The following is a 19,122-nucleotide window of genomic DNA, read 5'->3' on the forward strand; positions in this document are numbered from 1 at the left end:
ATCACGGTTAAGCCCCCACTGCCACTCCCATGGTCGGACCACTTTATGGTCCCCTTCTCCTGGAAAACTCCATTAGAAGGAAAAAACGCTTCCCGACCACGAACTCTACAGAGAGCTTGGGCGAAACTATCAGTGGAGAAATGGACCCAGGCCCTAGAACAAACGGCCCCTATGGCAGAAACGGACCCTCTGTTAGCAGACCTAAACTTTCAGAATTGGCTTACCAATTCCCTTAACGCAGTACTGCCCCTGAAAAAGATCACAAAGAAAAGTGGCACCTTCAAATCACCATGGTACACCACTGAACTGAGGGATCTTAAGAAAAACTGCAAAAAGCTGGAACGCACCTGGAGGAAGGATTGGGCAGCCAACAGTAAGCTCTCCTACCAGGCGGCTTTAAGACTGTATAAAACTGCACGGCAGAAAACCCAAGCAGCCTTTTTCGAGGAAAAAATTAACACATCCGCCAACTCCTCTAGGGAGACCTTCAAAATTGTAAAGCAACTGCTTAAATCCCCCACTCCAACTACCAACCAGGAGTGCACAGAAGCTAGATGTGACCTGCTTGCAGAGTATTTCGACACCAAAGTCCAAAGAATACTTGACTCCCTCCCACAGGTTTTCCCCGCTGCTGGCGATGAAGCCCCCTCTGCCCCGATCCATTCACCTCGGCTGGACAGTCTTGGATCCATCTCCATGGATGACTTCCGCAATACGCTTACCGCAGTGAAGAGCGGGTCTCCTTCTGACCCTACTCCCATGTATATCCTCAAAAAAGTAGCTGACACCATCACCCCCCTTGCAAAAGACTTACTAAATGCTTCCTTCGCTAAAGGGGTGGTTCCACCCAGCTGGAAGCAAGCAAGAATTAAGACCCTTTTGAAAAAACCAGGCCTAGACATGGCTGATTTGGCCAACTATCGCCCTATCTCGCTGCTGCCTGGTCTAGGAAAAATTGCTGAAAGAATTGTAAATAAACAGCTCTCTGGGTTTTTAGAAAACAATGACCTGTTGAGTGGCTCGCAAACGGGCTTCCGCCCAGGCCAGGGCACTGACACAGCCCTCATAGTGGTAACTGAGGAGGCAAGATGCATCTTGGATTCAGGGGGGTCTGGAGTTCTGATCCTCCTGGATTTAAGCGCTGCATTTGATACGGTGGACCATAAAATACTAGTACACCGCCTTGCAAGACTCAGGATCACGGGAATGGCCCTGAAATGGTTGGAATCCTTTTTGGATGAACGAGCATTTAAGATCTGGGAAAATGGCATTATGTCCAAATCTACTCCCCTCCAGTGCGGAGTCCCCCAGGGCTCATCCTTGAGCCCTACCCTATTCAATGTTTATATGGCCCCACTTTAGGAGGTAGTAGCCCCGTTCGGGATTAAATGCGTCACCTACGCTGATGACACCCAACTAGTCGTTTCGCTGACGCAAAATTCGGGATGCTCAGACAACCTCTCAGCATGCCTCTCGGAAATTTTCTCCTGGATGACCAACTCCAAGCTCAAATTAAACGGAGCAAAAACCGAGATTTTAATGCTGGGCCACCAACTCTCCTCTCTACCCACCACATCTTGGCCCCCGTGCATGGGAGAGGTGCCCTCACCAAAAGACAAAATCAAGAGCCTGGGGGTATGGTTCGAGCCCGAACTAACCTTCAGGGCACATGCCCAGAAAGTGGCAGGCACATGTTTCGGCCTGCTCCGAACTGTGCGGAAAGTCCTGCCACTGCTACCCTTCCAATCTAGAAAACTATTAATTCAGGGACTGTTCTTGTCCAGACTGGATTATAGTAATGCTTTGCTCCTGGCATCCCCGGAAGCCACTATCAACACGCTACAACGAGTACAAAACACTGCTGCCAGGATGCTCCTGGGTGCCCCAAGAAGAGCATCAGCAAAACCATTGCTGAAAACCTTGCACTGGCTCCCAGTGCGTGAACGCATCTCCTTCAAATCATCATGCATCGTTCACAAAGCTCTTCAAGGTAAAGGTCCCCAAGCCCTAAGCAGCCTGATACGCCCATACAGACCCTCACGAGCCTTGAGATCGGACCTTGAAAACCTGGTCATAGTCCCCAGAGTCAGAAAAGCTCGCTCGGGAGGCCGTCGCTTCTCGGTAAATGCAGCAAAGACCTGGAACGCCCTCCCTAGACACATTCGCACTGAACCATCCCTTAGCAAATTCCGCAAATGTCTTAAATTCTTTCTTTTTCCCAAAGCCTCTTAAAATTCCCCTGCCCCTCCTCAGAGCCTCTTAATTTCGCATGGTAGCGCTGGGACGCTTACGGGCAGCCATGCGCTTTATAAATCCAATTTCATTTCATTTCATTTCATTTCATTTCATTCATTCATAGTTCACTTGAGCACACCAAATGTTTGAATGCACACTGTTCTGATTCTCACTCTTGAGCTGACAGTCTTTATGTCATGCACTATGATTGCTACGCTTAGTAATCATGATCCTTAGGTTGAATGAGTTAATATTCTTAATAATCTCAATCCTTAGTTTGAATGATTTAAATTCTGAATATCAAATCACCAAGGATCTGCTCTCTCTAGAAAAGATCCCTTACGAGGTTTAGTGATTAGTAATTATGTCCACTAATCATTTCCGCATGCATGCATATGTCATGATGGTGTTGCCAGACAGAGAAAAGGATGCAGGAAGGGTGCGCAGGAATGCAAGGTAAGTTGAGATGCTCCACAATGCTTTGGGATTGGCGGACCGACTAGGAGAATGAGCATCCTCTGTTGAGGCAAGATTGCCTAGCAGAGTGCGGTCATGAGGGCATGGCTTATAATTCCTTGAATTCAAGATGGTTGCTGAGACTTGGAAGACTTGTGCAGTCGCGCTGTAAGCCTGAAACATGGGTCTTATGGGAAATGGAATCCGTTAAATGCTAGCTGGCGCCTGATAATATTTACAGCCTTGCATTCCCCCTGAATTGTTATATACAGCTTGCCTTACTTCTGATATATTGTATACAGTCTTGCATTACTCTCTATGTGTGTATTTACATTTGGGATTTTGATAGACTTGGTGGTCATCCTAATGTGTTGCTGGCAACCCGATGAATAATCTGAAATTGTATGGAAATGGCGCCAGCCACAGGCACAGGTATGCTTATGGATGTGTTGTCTGTACGTGCACACAAAAGACACCAAACATAAAAAGGGTACCTGCTCCCATTTGGAAATGCCAGCTTATTAAATGTGATAAGGTAACTCCTATGTTATATGGTATAGGTATGCCTTGCAATAGTGAAAAATGATTGTAAGGGTTTTTACTACCAGGACATGTAAAACACAAACAAACACATGCCTTAATGTCCAAATTCACTGTGCCCTGCCTTTCGGGCTGCCCAGGGCCTGCGTTAGGGGTGACTTATAGGTACAAAAAGGGAAGGTTTGGAACTGGCAAAAGTTTTTTTGCCAGTCGAAATGGCAGTTAAAACTGCATAAGCCGGAAAAAGAGAGAGTTTTCCCTGGTGAACGCAGAAAGGACTGGGAAATAATTTAGCAAAAAAAGGGGAGATTCCTTTCTGTGGTTTTTAAGTGTAGTTGTATATGAATGTAACTAGTGAAGCAAGACACCTGTCTAGAAAACTCAAATATCCTCAGTAACACATATACCAACAGACCATAGATTATATCAAAATATCACATTTATTAAAAAAGAAAAAGTTTCTTATATCAAATAATTAGACATGAACATTTTCTTTCCATAAAGTTACATACATATTATATTTCTTACACAATGATACAATGTAAAAGCATATGAAAACAATTTAAAAAGCCAGTGTTGTCGACGCGTTTCGGTGCTTAGATGGGTAGAACACCTTCCTCAGGACTATGGTTAAAAACTTCATGAATCTAAAAAGGTATATGTGACATATCATTAGTATACAGTACATGAGGATTTTTTACAGAAAATAGTTTTTTATCTAGAATCATACAGGCTACTAGCTACTAGTGATCATAAGGTCTTACTATTAGGGCATTTTCAATTTGCAGTGCCAGTCTTGATCCTGGAGTGGAGTAATCTTTATAGTGTAGTGATCGTCTAGAGGATCTATATATGAAGTAACAATAATATTCAGTTTCACATCCAACTGTCACTGTAATGCATAATCTCTGCATTCTTGCTTATCAAGATTAAAAGCTTACTTGGTGGTAGTGCGCAGAGTTTATGTAGTGTTAGAGGAGACTCTTCCAAGCGCCTAGTATGTAGCAGAATAGGTCACTTATGTATCATCGTGTTCACTCCTCAGAGTCTTTTAAGACTATTTCAAAATTTGTCACTTCTTTAGTAAACTTGAAGGCGAACTTCTCACCTGTATAGGCAGTTAAAGGAAAGTTCGAGTTTTATGCCTAATTTGTAATTAATTATAAGCATGGAGAGAATTCTCTACAAATAATGCATGAACCTTTTTTTGTTGAAAAACAAGGGGTTTTAACAGGGGACTTAAAAACCGCCTTTATCAAGAATTATTTTTTCTTATCCATGTTAGAAGACTAGAATATTAGGCTTCACTCGATATCACTCGTATGTGTGCTCACAACTTTAAGATTCAAAGCCCACAAATGTGGAAAAACTGGCATAGTGCAGGCAGATGTCAAGCAAAGTGCCATAATCGATTTGTCTGTTTAATACAAAGTTTCGCCTATAAATACGGCTGGTAATTCGTACTAGAACCAGGAGTGAAGCCCTCCGAGTTTAAGGTGATCCCAGGGCATCCTCTTACCTCGATCGGTGGTAACACGTGCCGTCCGCCTGGTCTCCCGGTCTCCAGAGTCGGAATAGAGACCAAGGCGTGGTGGTTCTATTTATATGCATAATAGTTGTTGTTAATTAAATAATGGCCCACACCTGATCATAATACCTCTTAGTTTTTCCGGCTAGCCACGCCATTTTGGTAGTTTTTTTTGTCCTACGCTAAATCGAGTGTTGTCCACAAGCGAAAACGGACTCAGTTAGATGAAGCATTCGTCAAAAGCGAGCGCCATTTTTGTAGTTTTCTCGCTGCATGAAGACGCGAATAATAGAGAACGGACTCATTTATTTTACGCTATTAGCGATTTAAGGGTGTTTATTCTAAGTATTTGTTCCTTAAACAAAGCCCCTATTTTTGTATAATGTAAAGGGCAGAGTGGGTTCTTGATAGTGTTTAAAACGGACTAATTTATAATAATCTATTGGCGGCTTTAGAGTGTTATTCCAAGTATTTATTTATTAAACAAAGCCCCGATTTTTGTATATCATAGAGGGCAGAATTGGTAGTATTAAATATAAACGAAGGGCCACAGTGCAAGTAACTTAACCTTGCTATTGTTGGAATAAGTGGCTATAAACGTGCAGGGAACTAATTCTACATTCATAGATGCGTATATGTAGGTAACTTAATATGGTTCTCAGATTTTTTGACCCTGCATCCATCACATTTGTAATTTTGGTGGAAAATATAACTTTACCCATGTTGAATTAAGGGTCCATTGGAAATTTGTTTTTTTGAAATCCATAATTATATTCACTGAGTTCACAGATATATAGGTAGATAAGAACGCTCATGTTATGTAGCTATAAATCTCTAAGGGACCAATACCATTATGTTAACTGGGCAATTAAAAGGGGGGAATCCAATTGATACAAAAAGGCCTTAACCCATAACTGGAAAATTATTGTAACATGCGTGTAAACTCCACACATGTAGCTGTTATAACCAATCAATCAATCAATCAGTGACACTTATAAAGCGCGCTACATACCCGTAGGGTCTCAAGGCGCTGGGGGGGGGGGGTGCCGCTACTGCTCGAACAGCCAGGTCTTCAGCTTCTTCCTGAAGGAGAGGTGGTCTTGGGTCAGGCGCAGGTCGGACGGGAGGGAGTTCCAGGTCTTGGCGGCCAGGTAGGAGAAGGACCTTCCTCCTGTAGTCGCTCTTCGGATGCGGGGGACGGCGGCGAGGGCGTGGTTGGCTGATCGGAGGTGGCGTTTGGGAGCGTAGAAGTTGACTCGGCTGTTGAGGTAGCTCGGGCCTTGGTCGTGTAGGGCTTTGTGTGCGTGGGTGAGGAGGCGGAAGGTGATTCTCTTGTTGACGGGGAGCCAGTGAAGGTCTCTCAGATGTCCGGAGATGTGGCTGGATCGTGGGATGTCGAGGATCGGAGCGTACTTTTACATTAATTGAACCTATATCTGAATCAATGCAGACATTGAATGTTACATGAGTAGCGCTAGATATATCTTTAACATTCATAAAGTACTGTCATTTTCACATCACGTACAGCACAGCAGTAGTCTCAATGGATAATTACGCAGTATAAGAATTTGTGCATATATTCTACATACATATACGTTTTAGTTTAAAACAGTGTAGAAGTCATGTTTATCCACTGTGTTGAGATGGAACAGTGTACATACAGTTATTGATACAACGAGAGAGATTTTTTAATTATAAGTAACAACACATACAGTTACAGTGTACTAACTAAATGTCCATAGTGGGTTGATATTATCTGACCAATCTTTCCCACTCTTCTCTACTGTTAAGGCCATGATTGTAAGTTCGAAACTTGGACATAAAGAACTGTTCCCTTTGTTTACGTTTTAGATCTGTGTCACCTCCTCTGGCAGTTATCTTGATTTTTTCTACTATGAACCATTTGAGTTCATCCTCTTTGTGCTTTTCTGTGATCCAATGATCAACCAGAGGGGCATTCTTCTTATGAATCTTGATAGCTGATCTATGTTCATTTAGGCGCAGTCTCACTTCCTGACCTGTTTTGCCAATATAGCCCTTCTGACAAAGGCAAATTATCAGGTATATCACATTGGATGTTCTATAATTAACGTGATCATTCATCTAATGTGATGTGCCATTCAGTTCTATTTTATCAGATTGGACGATTGATTTACAGTGGGAGCATGATCCACAAGGTTGGTTGCCTCTAAAGGGTCTCCCTTGGTCGATGCTCAATTGCCTGCCCTTTTTTGGTTCTTTGTAGGTATGGACCAGGCAATTACGTATAGTCCTATTCCTCCTGTAGGAGAAAATGGGTTTCAGAATTGGGGTTTTGCCTTGTTTATTTAAGATAGACCAGTTTTTGTTGATAAGGTTCTTAATTTTATAGCTAAGACCATTGTAGTTTGAAACCATTACGATGGTATTTTCAGGTTCTTGTTTTTTGTTATTAGGTTCAAAGAGGGATGCTCTATTCTGATATTTAGCTCTTTTATAGCTATCTCTTATTAATCTTTTTGGGTATCCCCGCTGGAGCAATTTAATTTTCAGATTTTCTGCATGTTTTTCAAAGGAACCTTTGTCAGTGCAATTTCGTCTTATTCTTATGAATTGACTGTAGGGGATCCCTTCTTTTTGGTTTTTGGGGTGATAGCTGTTGTGGTGGAGCAGAGTGTTTCGGTCAGATGGTTTGACAAAAAGCTCAAAAAACAACTTCCCTTGTTCTGCCTTGATTTTGATGTCCAAAAAGTCAACTGCCACTTGACTTTTGTTCAATGTAAATTTGAGGTTACCATCCCCACAGTTTAGCCACTCAATAAAAGTTGTGAGGTGGGTCTCACTGCCTTCCCACACAAAGAAAACATTGTCTATGAATCTAAACCAGTCAACAATGAATGTATTTTGAGCAGAGAGATAACCTTCCTCATCACTTAAAATCTCTCTCATCATTTTGATGGTATCGTGTTGAGGTATGTTGGTGTACAAGGACTCAATGTCCAAGCACACCAACCATTGAGTTTCATTATTGAAATTGATACCTTCCACCTTGGAAATCATGTCTTTGGTGTCCTTTATGTAGGACGGTAATGTCTCTACCAAAGGGCGAATAAAACAATCTGCATATTTGCTGAGGGGCTCCGTGATGGAATCTATGCCTGACACTATGGGCCACATGGGAGGATCCCTAATGTCCTTGTGGACTTTGGGGAGTCCATAGAGAGCTGGTATTTTAGGATGATTGTTGATTAAATATTTATATTCCCACCTGCTGAACGGCTCACACGACCGGCCTCCAGCCATGTGATACTCGAGTGGACCAGTGGGGAAGGACTGCTGCGATCCCCTGGAGCGGGCCTAGCCGGAATCGCCGGATGTGGTGTTCGGGGACGATCACTGGAAGGACTGTCCAGTGGTGCCCTCGTGTACCGGAAGACCTTGACTTCAACCTTGGGCGGAGCGGAACAGTGCATACATAGTCCGGGAGACGAGACTACGCCACTCCGGTGCTGGTTCCCCAGGCCGTAGCGGACGGCCATCTTGGACGGGAGCGGAGCGATTACATCGGCCTCTTGGAGCAGGCCTCGCTCACGGCGTTTGGAGGCGCCTCATTGGGATTGGGCCCTCATTGGCGCGAGAAGTGTGGATTGCCACCTACTGCTGCACTGCTGCCCGGGTCTGTATTGCCTACTCGCCACAGCACGTGGGCTTTGGTGATCCCCCCCTCCGCGATGTCGAATGCCAGGGGGGCGAAGAAGGGTGATCGGACCTTGCCGGACATGCTGAGAAGAGGCGCCCCGAGGCAAGACAGGAACCAACTGGCTCCAAGCCCCCGACTAGTTCTTGGGGCGCAGAAGGCGGGGAACCCCCGGTGACTAGATCATTCCTGGAGTCACTGTTCAGCTCTTTGAGGGAGGACTTTCAAGCCCTGAAGCAAGAGGTGGCCGGGGAAGTCCGGGAAGTCCCGAGAGAGGTGGACTCCCTGGGAGAACGAGTGAACACGGTGGAGGCTGCTGGCCACTCTAGGGACGAGGAAATCACTCACTTGCAGCAGGAGGTCCTGAGGCTGAGGGACCAGCAGATTGACCTACAGGCTCATACCGAAGACCTTGAAAACAGGTCCAGACGTAACAACATAAGGGTCCGAGGCGTTCCATCCAGCGAGGAGGGTGAGGACGCGGCCGCCTACTTAGGAGCCCTGTTCCGTGAAATTCTGGGAGAATCGAAAGACTTCCCAATCCGGATCAACAGAGCACATAGAGTTGGTCGGCCTCGCAGGGCCTCAGCGCCTCCTCCGGACATTTTAGCTTTCTTGCCGGATTTCCCCCTGAAGGAGCGGATTCTTTGTGAGGCCCGACGAAACTAGCCCTTACGCTTCAGAGATCACCCGGTGGCTCTCTACCAGGACCTGTCCGCAATAACACTGCAGAAACGGAAGGCCTTTAAAATTGCTACGGACTTCTTGAGGGAACATGGCACACAGTACTCGTGGGGGCACCCCTTCCACCTCATCTTTCACTGGAATGGAACTCTACACCAGCTCCGGTCCCTCCAGGATGTCTGCGGAGTGCTGGGAATCACTGCATCGGACACGGACACCCTGGCGCCTCGACGCTGGCGGAGCACGCGAGATGGCTGGCAGCTAGTCGGAGAACGGCGATCCCTGCCGCCCGCGAGACCCGACTCGCCTACAATCCGGGCAGAAATGTCCAGCGCCATACAGGAGGCTTCCAGGAATAAGGCGACTGGCGATGTGGCCTTGACGGCCTGAACATACTCCAGGGGGAGTCTGCAGTAGCCTATCTTCATAGCAGGTGCGGGGGTTCCGGGGGTGGGGGGTGGCGGAGGTGCTGGAGGTGGTGGCTGGACGGCCACTTGAACAACTTTTCATGGCCTTGTCCGTTGAGGACCAGACTGGGACAATGAAGTACTCTGCATGGTTTGGGGTGAGGGGGGTGGACAGGGGAGTTGAATGGGTGAGTTTGGGGTTTGGGGCGTTCACTGGGCAGCGGGGGAGAGGGGGGTGCGTGGGGTTCCAGGGAGGGGGTCCTCACAGTTGGGGGTTTGGGGGCTCGGGGATTGTACTGTGCTATGAGGTGGTTTACTATCACTGTGTGCTGTGGCCGCACGCTGATGCCTTTGAGTTTGGTCCGGCGGACCGTGCCCGCCTTGAAGAGCGATGCTGGTATTCCCCCCCCACTGATGGCCCTTAAGATTATTACCCTGAATGTGAAGGGGCTGAATAACCCGGTTAAACAGAAGGCTGTACTGTCCCTCCTGGAAGACTCACAGGCAGACATCTGTCTTCTACAGGAGACTCATCTTCTAGCTAAAGACTGTCACAGGCTACGGACCCCAAAGTTCCCCATGCAGCTTTTCTCCTCCTGCGCTTCCAAAACAGCAGGTGTAGCACTCATGATATCTAGGAGGTTCAAAGGGGAGGTAATGCAAAAGGTAGCGGAACAAAAGGGGAGGCTTCTGGCGTATAGAGTCAGGGTGGGGGGTCTAGTGTTAACTGTAGGCTCCATATATAGCCCCAACGATCATCAGGATCAGTTTCTGCGAAGGGCACTGGAGGACGTGACATCCACTCCTAACAGACACATCGTGATTGGGGGGGACTTGAATATGGTATTTGAAGCGTCCCTGGACAGGTCGGTGCAAAGGCGCCTACAATCGGGAGAGCTCTCGGGCTCGGTCTGTTCCCGTTTGGAGGATCTTGATATGCACGACATGTGGCGCCGCCTCCACCCCGCGACCCGCGCCTATTCCTACTATTCACACGCCCACAAATCCTATGCAAGATTGGACCATCTCCTGGTGACGGGCCCGATGTACGAGCTGGCCTCGGCCACCGACATAGGGGTCCTGTCTCTCTCAGATCATGCCCCGGTGGAGGGCACTTTCCGGCTACCTCCGGTGTCTCCCTCGCGAGGGGTCTGGCGTCTCAGGGACACTTTGCTGCACAAACATCCCGTGGTGAAACATATCCGCGAGTCCATAGAGGAATATAAGCATAATAATGACAATGATGACACCAGCCGCGCGACGCAATGGGCCGCCTTGAAGGCAGTGCTCCGCGGCGAGTTTATTGCTATCTCCTCGGCGGAGAATAAAGACCGACAGCTTAAAAAGGACGAACTTACACGCCTGGTGAGGGAGCTGGAAGAGGTGCATCAACGGACGGGAGCCCCTCGAGTCTGGAGGCAACTTAAGGCTGCCAGAAAGCTCCTGTCCGCGCTCGACGTGGACAGAGCGGAGTACGCTGTACTTCGCCTGAAGCACAAATACTACACTGGCGGAGACAGGTGTGGCCGGCTTCTTGCGCATAAACTCCGTGTACAACACCAGCAGCATCGGGTGAAAGAACTGGCGGCCCCCACTGGAGGGACAGTCACGGAGGATGGCCAGATTGCAGACGTTTTCCGTGGTTACTACGCTGATCTCTACGCCGGTGTTCCTCCCTTAGCGCGAGCCGAGACTGACTATTTGGAGTCGGTGTCGCTCCCGTCCCTCACGCCGGACCAGGCCCAATATCTTGAGCGGGAGATCCGGATTGAAGAGGTGGTTACGGCTATCTCCCGGCTCAAACACGGGAAAGCCCCGGGGCCCGATGGTTTTATCCCTCTCTTTTATAAGACCTTTTGCCAGGACCTTGCACCACTGTTGACGCGCCTGTTTAATTCGTTCTCTGAACCGGGCGCTAACCCTCCGGAGTTCCTTCAGGTGACGGTGTCGGTGATCCCTAAACCGGGCAAGGACCGGACTGAATGCGGGTCCTACCGGCCGATTTCACTTTTAAATTCAGACCTGAAGATCTTCACCAGTATTCTAGCGGCACGTCTGGCACTCCACCTCCCGGGTATGGTTGACCCGGATCAGGCCGGGTTTGTCCCGGGCCAGCAGACTGTCGATAATACTAAAAGGGTGACACACATACTGGAGAAGGCCTCACGGATACCCGGGGAACGCATGCTCCTTTCCATTGACGCGGAGAAGGCGTTCGATAGAGTGCATTGGCCTTACTTGGAGAAGGTATTGAGTAAATTTGGCATAGGAGAGAGGTTTAGGCACCTGGTATTCAATTGCTACCGATTCCCGTCTGCGGTGGTGAGGGTGAACGGTTGCAGCTCCCGGCAATTTGCGATAGAGAGGGGCACCAGACAGGGGTGCCCACTGTTGCCACTGCTTTTCGCTCTTTATATGGAGCCGTTCGCACAAAGAGTTCGCCAGAACCCCAATGTCACAGGCGTCCGCATGGGGGAGTTCCACCACACCCTTAGTCTTTACGCGGACGACGTGATATTGACGCTCGACGACCCTAGGAGGTCGTTGCCTGCTTGTATTGAAGAGCTGGAAACCTTCGCGACTGTAGCAGGTTTCAAGGTAAACCTTGGGAAATCGGCGGCCCTCGACATCTCGCTGTCCGGTGCCACCAGGGCTGACTTACAGAGGCTTTTTCCGCTGAGCTGGTCTAAAGACCAAGGACCCTATTTGGGGATTCTCCTAGCATCCTCTCTTCCTGCTATGGTCGCGGCCAACTATACGGCCTTAAGTAAGAAGATCAAGGAGGAACTGGCCCGCTGGGACAAGGGCACACTGTCGTTGCTGGGCAGGGTTGCCGCGGTGAAAATGACCCTTCTACCGCAAGTCCTGTATCTCTTTCGGGCCCTCCCGTTGCAACCCCCCAAGGGATGGCTCGGACAGACTCAGTCTGATATAACACGCTTTGTGTGGCAGGGCCGCAAACCTAGGCTCAAGAGAGCAATAGCCACGCTAGCGCCTGAGTCTGGTGGCCTTGGTATACCGGACTTGCACAAGTATTTCCAAGCTGCTCAACTGCGCTACCTAGTAGAGTGGAGCCGGTGGGAATCAGATAAACACTGGTTGTTTCAGGACCAGGCGGTGGCGGGCAGGACGCTGCACAAAGTGCCCTTCCTGCAGAGGGCCCACCGCCCCCCCAACCTCTATGCGTCCTTCATCACGCGGGTCCCGCTCCGAATCTGGGACTCCGTGTCCACCAAACACGACCTTACCACCTTTCCTTCTCCTTTTACACCAATAATCGGAAACCCGGACTTTAGCCCGGGTATGGAACCGGGAGCCTTTGAGCTCTGGCGGGCGGCCCGTTGATCCGCCCTATTCCACATGTATGGCCCAGAGGGTGCCGTCTCCTTCCAGGATCTACAGCGGGACTTCTGTCTGCCCGAGACGGAGCGCATGAGATACATGCAGGCTCCAGCCCCAGGTGCGAGCCTCGGCGGACCGGAAACTCACGGCATATGAGCGTTGGTTGGTGACTCGCTCCTCAGACGCCAAGCTTATCTCTGACCTTTATAAATTGTTGCAACCTCCCCCCTTTCACATCTACAATCCCGGGAGAGAACGTTGGGAGAGGGAGCTGGGGCGATCGCTGAGCCACACTGACTGGGACCACATCTCCTACCGGGCACGACACTCTGCTTACCACACTGGGCTTACCGAGACTTTCACAAAAATTTCCACTTACTGGTATCGCACCCCCGGGAAACTTCACGAAATGAACCACTAAATACCCAAGACCTGCTGGCGAGACTGCGGACAGACTGGCACACTCACTCATATACTATGGGAATGTCCCCTATTGACTCTTTACTGGGAGGAGGTGCTGAATGAGGTTGACCAATACTTTGAGATTGAATTACCCCGCTTTCCTGCCTATGTTCTACTTGGCTTGCCAAACGGTCTGATGTACCCACTAAGATCTAAGAAGGGTAGGCAGATAGCGATCGCCCTGGGATCGGCAATACAGAATATACTCATTCACTGGCGCACTACCATGCCTCCTACTGTTGTTGGTTGGCTACATAGACTGTGGCATGTCTTAGGCATGGAAAAGATGTCCCTGGTGGTAGCGGGGGAGGTGGACACATTTGAGGAGCTGTGGTCACCATTTCACACACTGTTAAGGTCAGAATTCAATGAAATTACTTGCCCTAGATATCTCAGATTGCTACGGCTGACGCCTCCGCCAGACCCGCCCATCTGAGTTGCCTGAGTAGTTAGCTAGAGGGGGGGACGGATGACTACGCTGCCATAGTGAAAAGAAGGATGTTAGATAGCACAGTACAGGGGTGGGGGGGTCGGGGGGGTTGGGAGGGGGCAGTTGGTTGGTGGTGTTTTTGTATTTCTTTCTCCTTTTAGTTTGTCCCCATCCACAGGTGCACTAGCCATGCGACTCTGGAACAGGATGTGCCCATCGCACTGCACGAACGGAATTCATACCTATGTTGAACTGTAAACACTATTTCGCGGGGGCACCTGTGGATACTTGTTTGTAGTGTTGTCCTTTTTCTTTCAATGCTGCAATAAAATACTTTAAACCTAAAAAATCTGATAACCATATTAAGTTACCTAAATATGTAGAATTAGTTCCCTGCACGTTTATAGCCACTTATTCCCACAATAGCAAGGTTAAGTTACTTGCACCGTGGCCCTTCGTTTATATTTAATACCACCAATTCTGCCCTCTATGATATACAAAAATCGGGGCTTTGTTTAATAAATAAATACTTGGAATAACACTCTAAAGCCGCCAATAGTTTATTATAAATGAGTCCGTTTTAAACACTATCAAGAACCCACTCTGCCCTTTACATTATACAAAAATCGGGGCTTTGTTTAAGGAACAAATACTTGGAATAAACACCCTTAAATCGCTAATAGCGTAACATAAATGAGTCCGTTCTCTAATATTCGTGTCTTCATGCAGCAAGAAAACTACAAAAATGGCGCTCGCTTTTGACGAATGCTTCATCTAACTGAGTCCGTTTTCGCTTGTGGACAAAACTCGATTTAGCGTAGGACAAAAAAAACTACCAAAATGGCGCGGCTAGCCGGAAAAACTAAGCTGTATTATGATCAGGTGTGGGCCATTATTTAATTAACAACAACTATTATGCATGTAAATAGAACCACCACACCTTGGTCTCCATACCGACTCTGGAGACCGGGGAGACCAGGCGGACGGTACGTGTTACCACCGATCGAGGTAAGAGGATGCCCTGGGATCACCTTAAACTCGGAGGGCTTCACTCCTGGTTCTAGTACAAATTACCGGCCTTATTTTTAGGCGAAACTTTGTATTAAACAGACAAATCGATTATGGCACTTTGCTTGACATCTGCCTGCACTATGCCAGTTTTTCCACATTTGTGGGCTTTGAATCTTAAAGTTGAGAGCACACATACGAGTGATATCGAGTGAAGCCTAATATTCTAGTCTTCTAACAATGATAAGAAAAAATAATTCTTGATAAAGGCGATTTTTAAGTCCCCTGTTAAAACCCCTTGTTTTTCAACAAAAAAGGTTCATGCATTATTTGTAGAGAATTCTCTCCATGCTTATAATTAATTACAAATTAGGCATAAAACTCGAACTTTACTTTAACTGCCTATACAGGTGAGAAGTTCGCCTTCAAGTTTACCAAAGAAGTGACGAATTTTGAAATAGTCTTAAAAGACTCTGAGGAATGAACACGATGATACATAAGTGACCTATTCTGCTACATACTAGGCGCTTGGAAGATTCTCCTCTAACACCACATAAACTCTGCGCACTACCACCAAGTAAGCTTTTAATCTTGATAAGCAAGAATGCAGAGATTATGCATTACAGTGAGAGTTGGATGTTAAACTGAATATTATTGTTACTTCATATATAGATCCTCTAGACGATCAAGCGGAGGTGTATAACACTATAAAGATTACTCCACTCCAGGATCAAGACTGGCACTGCAAATTGAAAATGCCCTAATAGTAAGACCTTATGATCACTAGTAGCTATGACCCTGTATGATTCTAGATAAAAAACTCTTTTCTGTAAAAAATCCTCATGTACTGTATACTAATGATATGTCACATATACCTTTTTAGATTCATGAAGTTTTTAACCATAGTCCTGAGGAAGGTGTTCTACCCATCTAAGCACCGAAACGCGTCGACAACACTGGCTTTTTAAATTGTTTTCATATGCTTTTACATTGTATCTTTGTGTAAGAAATATAATATGTATGTAACTTTATGGAAAGAAAATGTTCATGTCTAATTATTTGATATAAGAAACTTTTTCTTTTTTAATAAATGTGATATTTTGATATAATCTATGGTCTGTTGGTATATGTGTTACTGAGGATATTTGAGTTTTCTAGACAGGTGTCTTGCTTCACTAGTTACATTCATATACAACTACACTTAAAAACCACAGAAAGGAATCTCCCCTTTTTTTGCTAGTTAAAACTGCATATACAGCCTGAAATTACAGGCCTGAGACATATTTTAAAGGGCTACTTAAGTGAGTGGCACAATCTGTCCTTCAGGCCAAATAGTAACATTTAATTTACAGGCCATGTGCACATGTAGTGCCACTTTTCTAGGCTCTTACCAGTAAATGAAATGTGGTATAAACCAATATCACCATGCATTATGGAATGAGCCCATGCACTTTAGCACTGATTAGCCATGCTAAAGTGCACAGAAGCCTAAGGTCAGAAACAATGAGATCAGCAAAAATGAAGGAGGAAGACACAAAATTTGGGAGAAGATCAGTCTAAGGTTGTTTGGTCTAACTGAAGGCATAAACCTGGATAATCAGTAACCCTGGTCGAAGCACTACGCTACGCTTGCGTAGTTTGCGCAATTTCGCACTACACGAGCTGCAGGTAGCACAGTGCGAACATGCGTAGTGCAGCGTAGCGTAGTGCAGCGGTCTTTTTTTGCTTGTTCGCGGTTCTCAAAGTCATGTTCGCGACCGCGAGCAAGCAAAATGACATCCCGGCGAGATTCTCAATGCGGGGAGGTCAGGTTTCTCATTGCGAGTGGTTGCGCATGCTCGCGACTGCTCACGATGAGAAACTACCAGTTTACGTTGAGAAAGCTGCCGCTCGAATAAAAATCTACTCAAGCAGCAGAAAACTACAGCTCGCACTGTGCAAGATGCCGTTTTCAATGATTGCACAGTGCCGGATGCTTGTTCGCACTGTGCAATCATTGAAAACGCATCTTGTACAGTGCGAACATGCTACAACGCAACTCGTGTAGTGCTACGTGAAGTTCGCGTAGTGCGAAGTGCACTTCGCGTAGCTTCGCGTAGTGCTACTTCGCGAACTACGCCCACCCTTAATAATCAGATCTGACAGTAAAACCTATCTATTCGTCCTTGTCCAATTTGAAATCTGTCAATGGACATCAGTTAACTTCAGGCTTCAGAGAGCATAACACCAATTGTTCTCCAAAACCACACACTCAAAAAATCACTGCAAGACAAACGCTTAGGGCTGCCAAGTTCTCAGGTCACTTAATGTGGACATTTTAGTGACACCTCTCAACATTACGATATCCTAAATGTTCTAGGCCACATCACACACTTGTCTCTCAGTACACAATATTGCCTATCCTCAAGCTCCCATGAAAACAACTCCTTTAGGCCCTTAGTGGCACTGCAGCATGAATCGCGAAATGCTCGCTGAATACAATTCCCTTGTGATTAAATTACACTTTGGAGTCCCACATTACCTAATGGCGACAATCCTTTTTCTTTTTTCTTCATATAGACCCTGGAAGCATCTCAACTCCTTAGACATGGTACCCGTATTGTGACACCAACCAGTTTGAGCATCAGTGACCCGAGGTAGAATTAACTATTAATGGACCCAAACAGTAAATGCAGAAATGATCCCAAGCTGTAACTAGTATCTTAGTTTACAGAGTACATACAATAATTGGCTTACACTTTAATGCATATTTAAAGCTGCCCATGAAATGGTTTGATGGTCAGACACCATACTGCCCTCTCACTCTGCTTGTCCAATGCATCAGCTAGACACCCAGGCCACTGAACACAAAAATAACTGCCCCAGAAAAAAAATAAAAACATCAACTTTGACAGAGGTCTGTACTCAGGATGATGCTCTATCAACCAGCAAGCACACAACTGTATCTAATTTTCAACTCTGCTCTTACCTTCTCACCCTACCACTCACCATGTTTATGTCCTCTCCTCTGTCCCTCCCATTTTGACATGCTAGACCCCACTCTTTAAAACATATTCCTTTAATGGTCTCTAACTTTGGCCCACTTACTGCTCATATAAATGTTTATTCTGTTCCTACAAACTAGGTATACCCTACTCACAAACTGTCTCTACATTCTGACCGTCTATATTCTCTTCACTCTTCCCCATCTAATCACCATGTCTTTCACCCTCATCCTACTACTACCCATTAACCAGGCCATAGTTATTCAGTATGTTCCTAACCTCTCATGAAGTCTTGCACTAAGCCTCGACCTCTCTCTCTCTCTCTCTCTCTCTCTCTTCTTTTACACTTTGTATTCTTAGTATGCTCTTCCCATCTCTCATTATTCCTCTACCCCTCCCTTTTCCAATGGATGTGCACACAGGCTATGATAGCATCAGCTAGCAGTATATAGAAATGAACATAGGGAGAAATGTAAGAAATGAGACAAAACAATAGCAAAGCCCACAAGGAACATAGGGCCATATTTATGAAGTGTTTGACACAGGGCTGTGCAGAGAGTCACAAGCCGCGCTGCCCTCTGTCACAGGGAAAGGTCAGGAATGTGCCGCTGCTTTGGTAGCCTAGCTACAAAGCAGGCACCCTCACACCATGGTGCAGGGTAACTCTTTTGTAGGCAGGATTGTTTTGTGCAGGAAGGGATACCTTCCTGCACAAAAATAATCCTGAGATGTGTTTTCCTCTTTCTACGTGTGCTGTAGAATGCAGAATGCAGCACACGTAGAAAGAGGAAAAAACAAGGAGAAGTAAACATATTTCTCCTTTATCTTTTTGGAGCATTCCCAGCTTTACAAGGTCTTCTAAATCTGGGAATGCAACAAAGACTATGGTAGTAGCATGGAAACACCCATGTAACCCCCATGGAACACCTACCCAGTACTAAACACAGAAAGGTTTCTTTGAGATATTCCAAACAATCATTTAGATATTTGGCATTAATAATAACAATATAGATGCCTATTGCAGCATGGTAAAATTTGAGCTGAGATGCAACCTAAGATGATAAGATGCTTATGATTTCAAAACGTAGTAGGGGTTTTATTGTAATATCAAAGGGCTAAATATTAAAAATCAAATATAGAGCAATTTGGGTTTGTTGAAGAGCATCCAATGCAAATGTCATATTTTTCTGGTGACACTCCTTAAAACCATTTCACCTCAGCTAACTGTTCCAGGATATTTTGCCCATGTTTTCACTTATCTTTGCTATTGCAGCACTTTGAAGTGTGCCCATATTGATCTCAAAAGAGGGATCCAGGGTCAAGATGGATCTGGGTCAGGACTTCGATTCAGCGGCAGGAGGTAAATTTCA

Source organism: Lissotriton vulgaris, chromosome 1_1, assembly GCF_964263255.1.
Source record: "Lissotriton vulgaris chromosome 1_1, aLisVul1.2, whole genome shotgun sequence".
NCBI lineage: Eukaryota > Metazoa > Chordata > Amphibia > Caudata > Salamandridae > Lissotriton > Lissotriton vulgaris.